The following is a 12,332-nucleotide window of genomic DNA, read 5'->3' on the forward strand; positions in this document are numbered from 1 at the left end:
GTCGTCTGTTAAGGTAAGCAGGCTGTGTGCACGTGAGCTTTACACTTATTTAAATATCTTATGATAATACTATGTAGGCAGATTTATACACGCAATTTTAAAACTTTTAGAAAAACCGCAAAGCAAAACAGATGTATTTCCCACGTAAAAACGGTCCAAAAGGCACATAGGTCAATGTGTTTTTGTGTATTTATTTGTTTATAATATATAGCGTGGATTATAATATTATAAACAGAGAGATTAACTCTTTGTCATGCACATTATTTCTAAAAATAAGCACTGTAGTCCGTTTGTTTATAGCCTAATGTTAGCTTTTTAACTCTTGCGTTTGCATTCAAGTTCCAAAAGTGCTCAAAGTTGTATTTTCATGTGAGGTTTATCCGGCTGGACAAAACGTGTAAGTGTAATGAACTGTTTGAACGCAGAGCTTATTATTTGCAATCTTCGAAAAGCCTATGGGAAAATCCTATAGGGATTTTCACGAGGGAACCAGTTTTATGCTAGCAGCCGATTAGCCTACAAAGTGACGTCATAGTTCCTCCACTCTATATGCTGGCGTTTGCTTTGCTTTAATGCACTCCTGCTTAGAGAAACTGTCAATCACAACTGTCAATCACGATGACACGCCCCGTTTCCATAGCATTAAAATACTGGCTAAAAACATACTGTTTACAAAATATGAAGATCTGAATCGATATCAGCTGATAACCAACTTTCGGGACATTTTATTGCAAGTGTAATGATTTTTTTGGGCTCAAGTGTCAGTGATTAACACGGAGGAGGCGGGCTTTATGACTTGTACTGCAGCCCAGCCCCCAGGGGGCAAACTAACATCCGGGACCTTCACTTAAAAGCAGGCGTGTGGCACTCCTGTTTTAAATCTGTTTAAAGTGAACTCATAAGATTAATCTGATTAAAAATATAAGGCAACCAGGATAATATACAGTGTATATTTAATTATCAAGCAAAATCCTCCAGAACATCTCAGTAGCTCTGAAAACAGGCTTCATTAGGTTAGTTTTTCCATGCGCATCATTCGCTTATGTAAAAGCTGACCTGCTCCCGTGTTCGTGATACCTGAGCTGTTACATATGTGATCTAAATCTAAACTGCACTGACCCGATGTTTGTTCTGAGGGTGAATTAAACATGAAACAGAATGGTAAGCGCGCGGGCTGTTTTTAAACACCTAGGGTAAGCAACACGCTTCAGAATGCATCAATTATGTAACGGCAGAAAATAAAAAGCCGAGTCGACGTGTGTTTTTGTTGCTAGTTAGTGAAGAAAGGATGAAGATGAGGGAGGATGTGGCATTCAGGTTTGCTGATTTAATGAGTGCTGCAGAGCTGAAAGGGGTTTTCGGGAGTAGTTTCTCAGGGAAGACAAGTGCGGAGAACAGGTCAGTCTGCTTTCTCCACATGCTCTCGGATTGTAATGATACAGGAACACATGTTAGCTGGACCCAGCTTCACTTGCAGATCGTTGTCTGAGGGCACAACTAATGGATTGCCCTTTTCCTAATGGATGAAGAATCTGTGTGTTCATTTCAGGCGGGGCAATCAGTCATTTAGGGTGAGACTATCAGTCATTTAGGGCGGGACTATCATTCATTTAAGGAAGAGCAATCAGGGCCGGCGCGTCTATAGAGGCAACCTAGGCGGCCGCCTAGGGCGGCAGAATAGAGAGGGCGGCATTCCAGACACTACCCTCACCTCTCGCGCCCTCATTTATATCCACGACTAATAAAGAGGGCGGTGTCTGCGACACTACCCTCACCACCCGCGCCCTCAGTTCGCATCTAGGGCGGCAGGATAGAGAGAGCAGCGTCCGCGACACTACCTTCACCATCCGCGCCCTCAGTTATATCCACGTCTAGTGCAATATAATAGAGAGGGCGGCGTCCTCGACACTACCCTTACCACCCGCGCCCTCAGTTATATCCGCGACTAATAGAGAGGGTGGTGTCTGTGACACTACCCTTACCACCCGCGCCCTTAGTTCGTATCTAGGGGGGCAGGATAGAGAGGGCGGCGTCCTCGACACTACCCTCACCACCCGCGCCCTCAGTTATATCCGCGACTAATAGAGAGGGCGGCGTCCGCGACACTACCCTCACCACCCGCGCCCTCAGTTATATCCACGACTAGTGCGATATTATAGAGAGGGCGGCGTCCCTGACACTACCCTCACCACCCGCACCCTCAGTTATATCCACGACTAATAGAGAGGGCGGTGTCCGCGACACTACCCTCACCACCCGCACCCTTAGTTATATCCATCTCTAGTGTGATATAATAGAGAGGGCGGCGTCCCCGACACTACCCTCATCACCCCCGCCCTCAGTTATATCCGCGACTAATAGAGAGGGCGGTGTCCGCGACACTACCCTCACCATCCGCACCCTCAGTTATATCTGTCTCTAGTGTGATATAATAGAGAGGGCGGTGTCCGCGACACTACCCTCAACACTCGCGCCCTCAGTTATATCCGCGTCTAGGGCGACAGAATAGAGAGGGTTGGGGTTGAGGGCGGCGTGACCGTCCTTTGCCTAGAGTGGCAGTTCAGCTTGCTCCGGCCCTGAGGGCAATCAGTCATTAAGGGTGCGACTATCAGTAATTTAGGGTGGGATTATCAGTGTTTTAGGGCGGGGAAATCAATCATTTATGAGGGGACTATCGGTATTTAAGGTGGGGGGGTACGCTATCAGTCATGTAGGGTGGGGCAATCAGTCATTTAGGGCAGGACTATCAGTTTTTAATGGCGGGGCTATCAGTCATTTAGGGTGCAACTATCAGTGATTTAGGGCGGGACTATAAGTGTTTTAGGGTGGGGTTATCATTCATTTAGGGCAGGACAATCAGTCATTTAAGGCCGAACTATCAGTCCTTTAGGGTGGGACTATCAGTAATTTAGGGCGGGTATATCAGTCATTTAGGACAGGGCTAACAGTCATTTAGGGTGGGTCTATCAATGTTAAAGGGCGGGACTATCAGTAATTTAGGGCGGGATTATCAGTGTTTTAGGGCGGGGCTATCAGTCATTTAGAGTGGGATTATCAGTAATTAGGGTGGGATTATCAGTGTTTTAGGGCGGGGCTATCAGTCATTTAGGGTGGGATTATCAGTAATTAGGACGGGATTATCAGTGTTTTAGGGCGGGGCTATCAGTCATTAAGGGTGGGACTATCAGTAATTAGGGTGGGATTATCAGTGTTTTAGGGTGCGGTTATCAGTAATTTAGGGTGGAACTATCAGCTATTTAGGGCAGGATTATCAGTCATTTAGGGTGGGGTTATTAGTTATTTAGGGCGAGATAATCAGTCATTTAAGGCGGAGCTATCTATAAATTAGAGTGGGACTATCAGTCATTTAGGGCGGGACAAAAAGTCATTTAAGGCGGGGTTATCAGTTATTTGGGGTGGGACTATCAGTAATTTAGGGTAGATTATCAGTGTTTTAGGGCGGGGATATTAATCATTTATGGTGGGACTATTAGTATCGGGGGGGTGGGCTATCAGTCATTTAAGGCAGAGCTATCAGTAATTTAGGATGGACTAATCAGTGTTTTAGGGCAGGGCTATAAGTCATTTAAAGTGGGGCTATTAGACAATTAGGGTTGAACTATCAGTGTTTTAACAATCAGTCATTTAGGGTGGGACAATTGGTAATTAAGGGCAGGACTATCAGCCTTTCAGGGCGGGGCTATCAGTAATTTAGGGCAGGACTATCAGTAATGGGATTATCAGTGTTTTAGGGCGGGGCTATCAGCCAGGAAATAAAAAGCCGAGTCGACGAGTGTTTTTGTTGCTAGTTAGTGAAGAAAGGATGAAGATGAGGGAGGATGTGGCATTCAGGTTTGCTGATTTAATGAGTGCTGCAGAGCTGAAAGGGGTTTTCGGGAGTAGTTTCTCAGGGAAGACAAGTGCGGAGAACAGGTCAGTCTGCTTTCTCCACATGCTCTCGGATTGTAATGATACAGGAACACATGTTAGCTGGACCCAGCTTCACTTGCAGATCGTTGTCTGAGGGCACAGCTAAAGCGCTGGCATTTTAATTTGCCCCGCTGACTGTGAAACTTGCCCTTTTCCTAATGGATGGAGAATCTGCGTGTGTTAATTACAGCTCTTCTCAGTTCCTCCAGCGCAAACACAACCTCTAGGCAACAGAAAGGACTTGTGCTCTACAGGATCTCCAGGGAATACACAATGAAGACGAGTTATAATTAAAACTGCGGACCGTTTTAAGAGCACTTGAAGGAAGACTGAAGTTTTTAACCTCAGCATATGTGCCTGGTGAAGCGAGGACGTCCTATTTTACTGCATTTATCTTAGCACTGATAAATTAACACTTTTATGTGATGTAAAGTTATTTTAATAGACTTTACTGTAAAACATGACGTTCTCAGAGTTTTACTCTTGTTTACAGTCCAAATATTGAAAAATTCTCACACCAAGAAAAATTTTCAAGTCAAACATAATGTCTAGTTTGCAGAAATAATGAGTTTAAATTAAGTACATTTTTGTCTTAAAATATACAAAAGATTCTTGTTTTTACTTTGAAATTTCGCCATTAATAACAGATCAAATGTGAGCCAAAGTATCATGGTCACAGATGGAAAAATAATAAGCTTCAGTCAAAACGTTTAAAATGATCACTCACAAATGTTTTTTTGTTAATCTTTAATCAAAGTCTGACCATTTGCTTCGTTTCAGGTCTATCTCTGACACCATATTTTTAGCCACGCCCCTCTTCCTATTGGGAATAATGCACAAAAAGAAAGCTCCGCCCATTACTCAATATTCAGTTTCAGTTTGAAGGCAGATTATCAGTAATTTAGGGCGGAGTTATCAGTGTGCTATCAGTGTTTTAGGGCGGGACTATTAGTGTTTTAGGGTGGGGCTATCAGTCATTAAGGGCGGGATCATCAGTCTTTTTAGGGCGGAACTATCAGTCATTTAGGGTGGGATTATCAGAGTTTTAGGGAAAGGATATAAGTCATTTATGGCGGGGCTATCGATCACTTAGGGTGGGATTATCAGTGTTTTAAGGTGGGGCTATCAGTAACTTAGGGTGGGACTATAAGTGTTAAGGGTGGAGCTATCAGTCTTTTAAGATGGGGCTATCAGTAATTTAGGGTGAAACTATCAGTCATTTAGGGCGGGGCTATCAGTCATTTGCGGGCACTCTGTAATTTAAGGCAGGACTGTAAGTGTTTTAGGGGCGGGGCTATCAGTGTTTTAGGATGGTGCAATTAGATCTTTAGGGTGGTAATATCAGTATTTTAGGGTGGGGCTATCAGTGTTTTAGGATGGGGCTATTAGATATTTAAGGTGGGGATGTCAGTGGTAGGGCAGTACTATCAGTGTTTTAGGGCGGGGCTATCAGTCTTTTAGGATGGCACTATCAGATCTTTAGGGCGGGGCTATCAGTCTTTTAGGATGGCACTATCAAATCTTTAGGGTGGGGATATCAGTATTTTAGGGTGGGGCTATCAGTGTTTTAGGGCGGGGCTATCAGTGTTTTAGGATGGAGCTATAAGATATTTCAGTAGGGAATATTAGTGGTTGGGCAGGACTATCAGTGTTTTAGGGCAGGGCTATCGGTCATTTAGGGCAGGACTATCATTTTTTTTTGGATTGGGCTATCCGACCTTTAGGGTGGGAATATCAGTCATTTGGGGGGAGGACTATCAGTAGTTTTGTGCAGGTATAACATGCTGGTCTTTTAGGATGGTGCTATTAGATCTTTAGGGTGGTGATATCAGTATTTTAGGGCGGGGCTATCAGTGTTTTAGGATGGGCTATCAGATAATTAAGGTGGTAATGTCAGTGTTTTAGGGCGGGGCTATCAGTCATTTGGGGAACTATGCTTAATTTAGGGCGGGATTATCAGTTTTTTAGGGCGGGGCTATCAGTCATTTAGGATAGCGCTATCAGATCTTTAGGGTGGGACTATCAGTGTTTTAGGGCAGGGCTTGTTAGTCATTTATGGGTAATATCCCTAATTTAGGGCGGGATTATCAGTGTTTTAGGGAGGGGCTATTAGTCTTAGGACGGGGTTATCAGATCTTTCGGGTGGGAAAATCAGTGTTTTAGGATGGGGCTATCAGATATTTAAGGTGGGAATGTTAGTAGTAGGGCAGGACTTTCAGTGTTTTAGGGCAAGGCTATCGGTCGTTTAGTGCAGGACTATCAATTTTTTGGCTGGGACTATCCGACCTTTAGGGTGTGAACATCAATGTTTTAGGGCAGGGCTATCATTCTTTTAGGATAGCGCTATCAGATCTTTAGTGCGGGACTATCAGTGTTTTAGGGCGGGGCTATTAGTCATTTGGGGCACTATCTGTAATTTAGAGCGGGACTCTCAGTGTTTTAGGGCGGGGCTATTAGTCATTTGGGGCACTATCTGTAATTTAGAGCGGGACTCTCAGTATTTTAGGGCGGGGCTATTAGTCATTTGGGGCACTATCTGTAATTTAGAGCGGGACTATCAGTGTTTTAGGGCGGGGCTATTAGTCATTTGGGGCACTATCTGTAATTTAGAGCGGGACTCTCAGTATTTTAGGGCGGGGCTATTAGTCATTTGGGGCACTATCTGTAATTTAGAGCGGGACTCTCAGTATTTTAGGGCGGGGCTATTAGTCATTTGGGGCACTATCTGTAATTTAGAGCGGGACTATCAGTGTTTTAGGGCGGGGCTATTAGTCATTTGGGGCACTATCTGTAATTTAGAGCGGGACTATCAGTGTTTTAGGGCGGGGCTATTAGTCATTTGGGGCACTATCTGTAATTTAGAGCGGGACTCTCAGTATTTTAGGGCGGGGCTATTAGTCATTTGGGGCACTATCTGTAATTTAGAGCGGGACTATCAGTGTTTTAGGGCGGGGCTATTAGTCATTTGGGGCACTATCTGTAATTTAGAGCGGGACTATCAGTGTTTTAGGGCGGGGCTATTAGTCATTTGGGGCACTATCTGTAATTTAGAGCGGGACTATCAGTGTTTTAGGGCGGGGCTATTAGTCTTTTGGGGCACTATCTGTAATTTAGAGCGGGACTATCAGTGTTTTAGGGCGGGGCTATTAGTCTTTTAGGATGGGTTATCTCCTTTCTGCCCTAAATTTTTTTATTCGTCAGTGTTCCTTCATTTTGTTACTAACATCCGTCTTTCAACAATCCAATCAGTTCTCAAAGAACAAAATCATACACCACCCTACATTTTATTTCTCATTTCAGGAGCGTTTCAAAAAGAGACAATTGTTTCATGGCGACTTTAAGTTGCATGGGTATATTCAGCCCGATCTCACAGGAAAACGTAAGTATTTTACCTTTTGCCAGTTTAGTGGCTAATTTGTACGAGTTCAGTCGTACGAAATTGTACGATTTTAAAAAGGAGGCGTGGCACCCAACCCCACCCCTACCGTCATTGGGGGATAAGAAAGTTGTACTAAATTGTACGAATTAGATCGTACGAATTCATACGAATTAGCCACGAAATCAAAAAGTTACGAATTGCCGCGAGATTGCGTTGGTATATTAGTAGCAATAGCCAAAATTACACTGTCAAAATGACAGATTTTTATGTCAATAATCATTCGATTATTAAGTAAAGATCAGGTTCTATGAAGATGTTTACTGTAAATTAATAAATGACGTAATTTTTAATTAGTAATAGGCATTGTTAAGAACTTTAAAGATGATTTTCTCAATATTTAGATTTTTGGTATCACTACAATAAGACTGTATTAGTTAATGTTAGTTACAGCATTTACTGACAAGAACAATACATGCATTACAGAATTTGTTTACGTTAGTTAAAATTAATGAATGACAATGCAGTCGTTCATGTTAGTTAATGTTAACTCACGGTGCATAACTAATATAACCAAACATGAATTTGGATTTTAATAATACACAAGTTAATCTGTGTTTAATAAATGCTGTTATTTAAGTCTTGTTCTTACGTAGTTCATGTTAGTAAACACAATAACTAAAGAAACCTTATTGTAAAATGTGACCTTGTTGAACCCTCAGATTTTGACTAGTTTTATCTGAACCAACTATTCTATCCTGACAAACCATCCATCTATGGCAGGCAAATCTCAGTTTCCACAAATGTACACTCCTGACTGGTTTTGTGGTGGAGGATCCTCCCCCCGTCAGCTGTCTTCTATATTGGATGTGTAATTCCAGCAATTACACCGTGAGGCTTCAGCACAAGCGAAGGAAACCCATGAATTAACACCAGTGAGAGTGCAAATTAAAACAGAGAGCCACCGGAGAACCACGACCTACATCTCCGTGCTCATAATCCGTCTGTTTTTTTCATTTCCACCTGGCCGACTGCCAGAACGGGGGATTTTGCAGCTGTTGGAAGCGATTTGATCCAAAATAGAGAACCGGAAAGAGAAAACAACAACGACAACCTGCCATTTATTGTCTATTCAGGGTTGGTGTGAAAGCAGACAAACACAGCACAGCTTCTCGCTTTCGTGACGAGGAGGAAATTAGTTCATGGGATGCGTCAGATAGTCTAGACGTGTCCAGAGTAAAGACACCTACACGCTCCATAAGACAATTTCATTACGGCTTGTTCCTGGAATAATTCTGCAAAGCCCTGTCTAAAGGACAACAGAGGTGTACATCAGCTTAGTAGTGTATGAGTGTGTGTGAATGTGAGAGTGTATGGGTGTTTCCCAGTTCTGGGTTGCGGCTGGAAGGGCATCCTATGCTTGAGTAGTTGGCGGTTCATTATTACCTCTGAAATGGAGACTAAGCCGGAGGAAAATGAATGTTTTTTAACGAATCATACTATTATTCGTGTTTTATTTAGTAGTAGTATACAGACTACAGTATTGCATGTTGTTTTACAGCTGCCTCTAGCTTCTGTCTTGTGTTTTTTTTATGTTGTAGTCGTACATGTGGATGTAGATTAGTGATGGGAAGTTCGGATCATGGTGAGGCAGTGGCGCAGTAGGTAGTGCTGTCGCCTTACAGCAAGAAGGTCGTATTGTGTTCTGTGTTGGAGTTTCTGTGTGGAGTTTGCATGTTCTCCCTGCCTTCGCTCTGGTTTCCCCCACAGTCTAAACACATGCGGTACAGGTGAATTGGGTAGGCTAAATTGTCTGTAGTGTGTGTGTGAATGTGTGTGTGAATGTTTCCCAGAGATGGGTTGCGTCTGGAAGGGCATCAACTGCGTAAAAATGTGCTGGATAAGTTGGCGGTTCATTCCGCTGTGGTGACCCCGGATTAATAAAGGGACTAAGCCGACAAGAAAATGATGAAGAAGTTCGGATCATTTTACTGATTCGGATCTTTGAGTCACGTTCATCGTGATGAACGAATCTTTTTTCAAATCTTTTCGTTCATTCTGTTCAATTTGCCGAAATATTATTAAAATGTTCCGAATTGCTTCCAAACACATCTACAGCTAGCCCGAAAGGTTGATCACACGACAAATAAGTCATAAATCGAATACTATAAGAAGGAGAAAATAATAATTCAATGTTGACCTGCTCTTTTGTCTATGAAGGTATTGTTGTCTCTGCTCAGCTCACCTCTTCATGTCTTCAAATGTCAGTGGTTCGTTCACGTTAGTGGGAAGATACACTTTTTAGAGGTTTAATAAGGATATAATGTTGATAATGCATAAAAGATTGATCATTCTCAAGATATTCAATTGACAGAGTGATGCGATACAGAACTCACGACACAGAAGAGGGCGAATAACAGATTGAAATATTCCCCGAACTCTGATGTGTGGTTTTCAGAAATCATTTATTTGGGTGAAGAAGGACATTCAACCGATCCTCCATGCTGAACAACACACACTCCGTTGCTCTGAATACGAGGAAAGAGAGAGAGATTTCACATTAAAGCCATTTTTCCTGCTCTCACCATTTCACACTCTTATACATTAGAGGCTGAATCCTCGGAAAACCCAGAAAGCACAATCGGTGCTCAGAAAAGGCCATTCATTATGGACAAAAACACCATCGTGTTACATTCTGAAAAACAAAACCCCATCTGCTCATGAACGAGTTGTCATTTTGGCCCAATGCTGCCTTCAAGTCCTTTCCTACACATGCTTCTCTCTGTGTCTATATGAGAGTCACGTGCAGGGCCAGACGGAATCTGCGGATGTTTTTTGCTTTCTCTGCGGAGAATTTTGGTTAAAATCTGTGGATTTCTGCGAAATTATTTTGGGAGTATCATAGCTAAAACCTTAATTAGTGAAATGAAAAGTAACACCTTTTTAACTTTTATTTAATGTTTAAATTGCAAATCTAATTAGATTCACTTTATTTGGTAAATAAATATTACTTTACAAACTGCATTGTACATAAATCAGATGAACATTTTCATATTAGTCAATAATATCACTGTAAATAATTAAAAAAACTAAATAAATTTAGATTCACACACATTTACTCAAGTAAATAAACAGAATTAATGATGGGCTAAAAATCTGCGGGATTCTGCGAGCAGAATCCGGGTGGGCCTAGTCATGTGTCTCTTGTATTTGTCCTTTGTTTTAGCTGGTGTTTATGTGTGTTCAGCACTTTGGTAAGCACTTGTTGTTTTTAAAAAGCAAATGACAAAAAACAAACAACCAATCAAACAAACAAATAAAGGAAGAGCAAATGACAAAAAACAATCAAATAAATAAATCAACGAATGAACAAAAAAACAATCAATCAATCAATCAAATAAATAAACAAAAATAAAAAAATAAACAAACAAATGAAAAAAAAGTCAATCACATAAACAAACAAACAAAATAATGAACAAAACAATCAGTCAAACAAATAAATAAACAAATAAATAAATGAAAAAACAAAAATGACAAAGACAATCAAACAAACAAATGAATGAATAAAAAAGCAAATAAATAAACAAACGAACGAATGAATGAAGAAATGAACATAAAATAATCAAATAAACAAAAATATAAATAAATAAATAAATGAACAAACAAATTACAAAACAAATCAATAATCAATCACATAAACAAACAAATTAACAAATTAACAAAACAAACAAAAAACAAATCAATCAGTCAAACAAATAAATGAATGTTGTTTATAAATAAACTGACTTGGCTAAATTAGATGACATTCAGCTCATCGTGGTTACTGGTGACAATCAGCGCTTGATGGGAATTCCATTAACAATTTAATTTAACTGAAACGTGCAACAAAACACACCTGGAGAAACGTATTTTACGTATTTCCAATGAGCCTGGACTGGAATAAATATTGATGCACATCTCACATCTTGTGAAATTCGCCATCCAAACGCCTCAATACTTCCCATTACGTATTCTAACACAGTTCAATAATGCACACTCTAAGAAAACTCCCATAGGTCATCAGGACATTGTGTTATTTCCCATATCAAAAGGACCTGAAGGCAGCATGACAGAGCAAAATGCACATTTTTGTCCCTCTATAGGTACATTTCTGACACAGAATAGCAGTAGATTACATTCAAACGAAAGAAAGGTGTGTTAGACATTGTTCCAGTGCATTTCATCAGTAGAGCAGAGAAGCTCTTGTAGCCCAGATACAAACACGTGTCGACAAGGGAAACGCACTAATGCATTATTAGTGTGTGTATTGTGAAAGAGCACCGCACCACAGTGAATTCACACACTTTGATCTGGCCTTTTGTGCACAACAAGCTGAAAGATGAAATGAAAACATCCGTGTAACACAGCGAGAGGTGCATTTAAACCGTGACCACACGGAGAGGCGATGCCGACGGGCACATTTACATAAAGTGTCCTGTATATATATTGCACTGCTCTACTTTAACACAAATATACGGTTTTGAAGAAGTCGTCGTCTAAATAGATCAAGCACAAATAAAAGCAGTGAAGGTGAATCTCATGAAAACGTCTCCAGATCAAAGGAGATTTTATTTACGGTTTGTGACATTATTTTAGGATTATAAGCCTATTTCTCATCTGCGATGTTTTGCTGTAATACTGTTTTAAACAGAAGAGAATCACTGTGAAATTATTTTAACCTTTGTGTGTCCTTGTGTGATTGTTGTCTTTAAAGTTTGTTTTGTTTGCACAAACAGTACACATTTAGACAAAAAAGTTAAGAATATTTCACTATATTTTCATCATTTTCTTTCAGAGGTCTGCTTTACACTGCGTACAAAAATAGTCACATCTAAAACCCATTAAACCATAATATTCATTCATTCATTCATTTTCTTGTTGGCTTAGTCCCTTTATTAATCCAGGGTCACCACAGCGGAGTGAACCGCCAACTTATGCAGCAAGTTTTTATGCAGTGGATGCCCTTCCAGCTGCAACCCATCTCTGG

At 41.0% G+C, this 12,332-nt stretch overlaps 1 protein-coding gene across 2 annotated transcripts in view; it reads right to left on the bottom strand.

Moving 5' to 3' along the window:
* Window positions 1–9,754: 9,754 nt before the first annotated feature.
* nptx2a (neuronal pentraxin 2a) overlaps window positions 9,755–12,332 on the bottom strand; it is a 34,330-nt gene continuing 31,752 nt past the window's right edge. For both annotated transcript variants that reach the window (XM_087242727.1, XM_087242724.1), the window contains exon 6: window positions 9,755–9,834. The gene's annotated coding sequence lies outside the window, so the exon portion shown is untranslated. The remainder of the gene's footprint in view (window positions 9,835–12,332) is intronic.

This window comes from Danio rerio, chromosome 3, assembly GCF_052040795.2.
Source record: "Danio rerio strain M-AB ecotype USA chromosome 3, GRCz13ab, whole genome shotgun sequence".
Classification (NCBI taxonomy): Eukaryota; Metazoa; Chordata; class Actinopteri; order Cypriniformes; family Danionidae; genus Danio; species Danio rerio.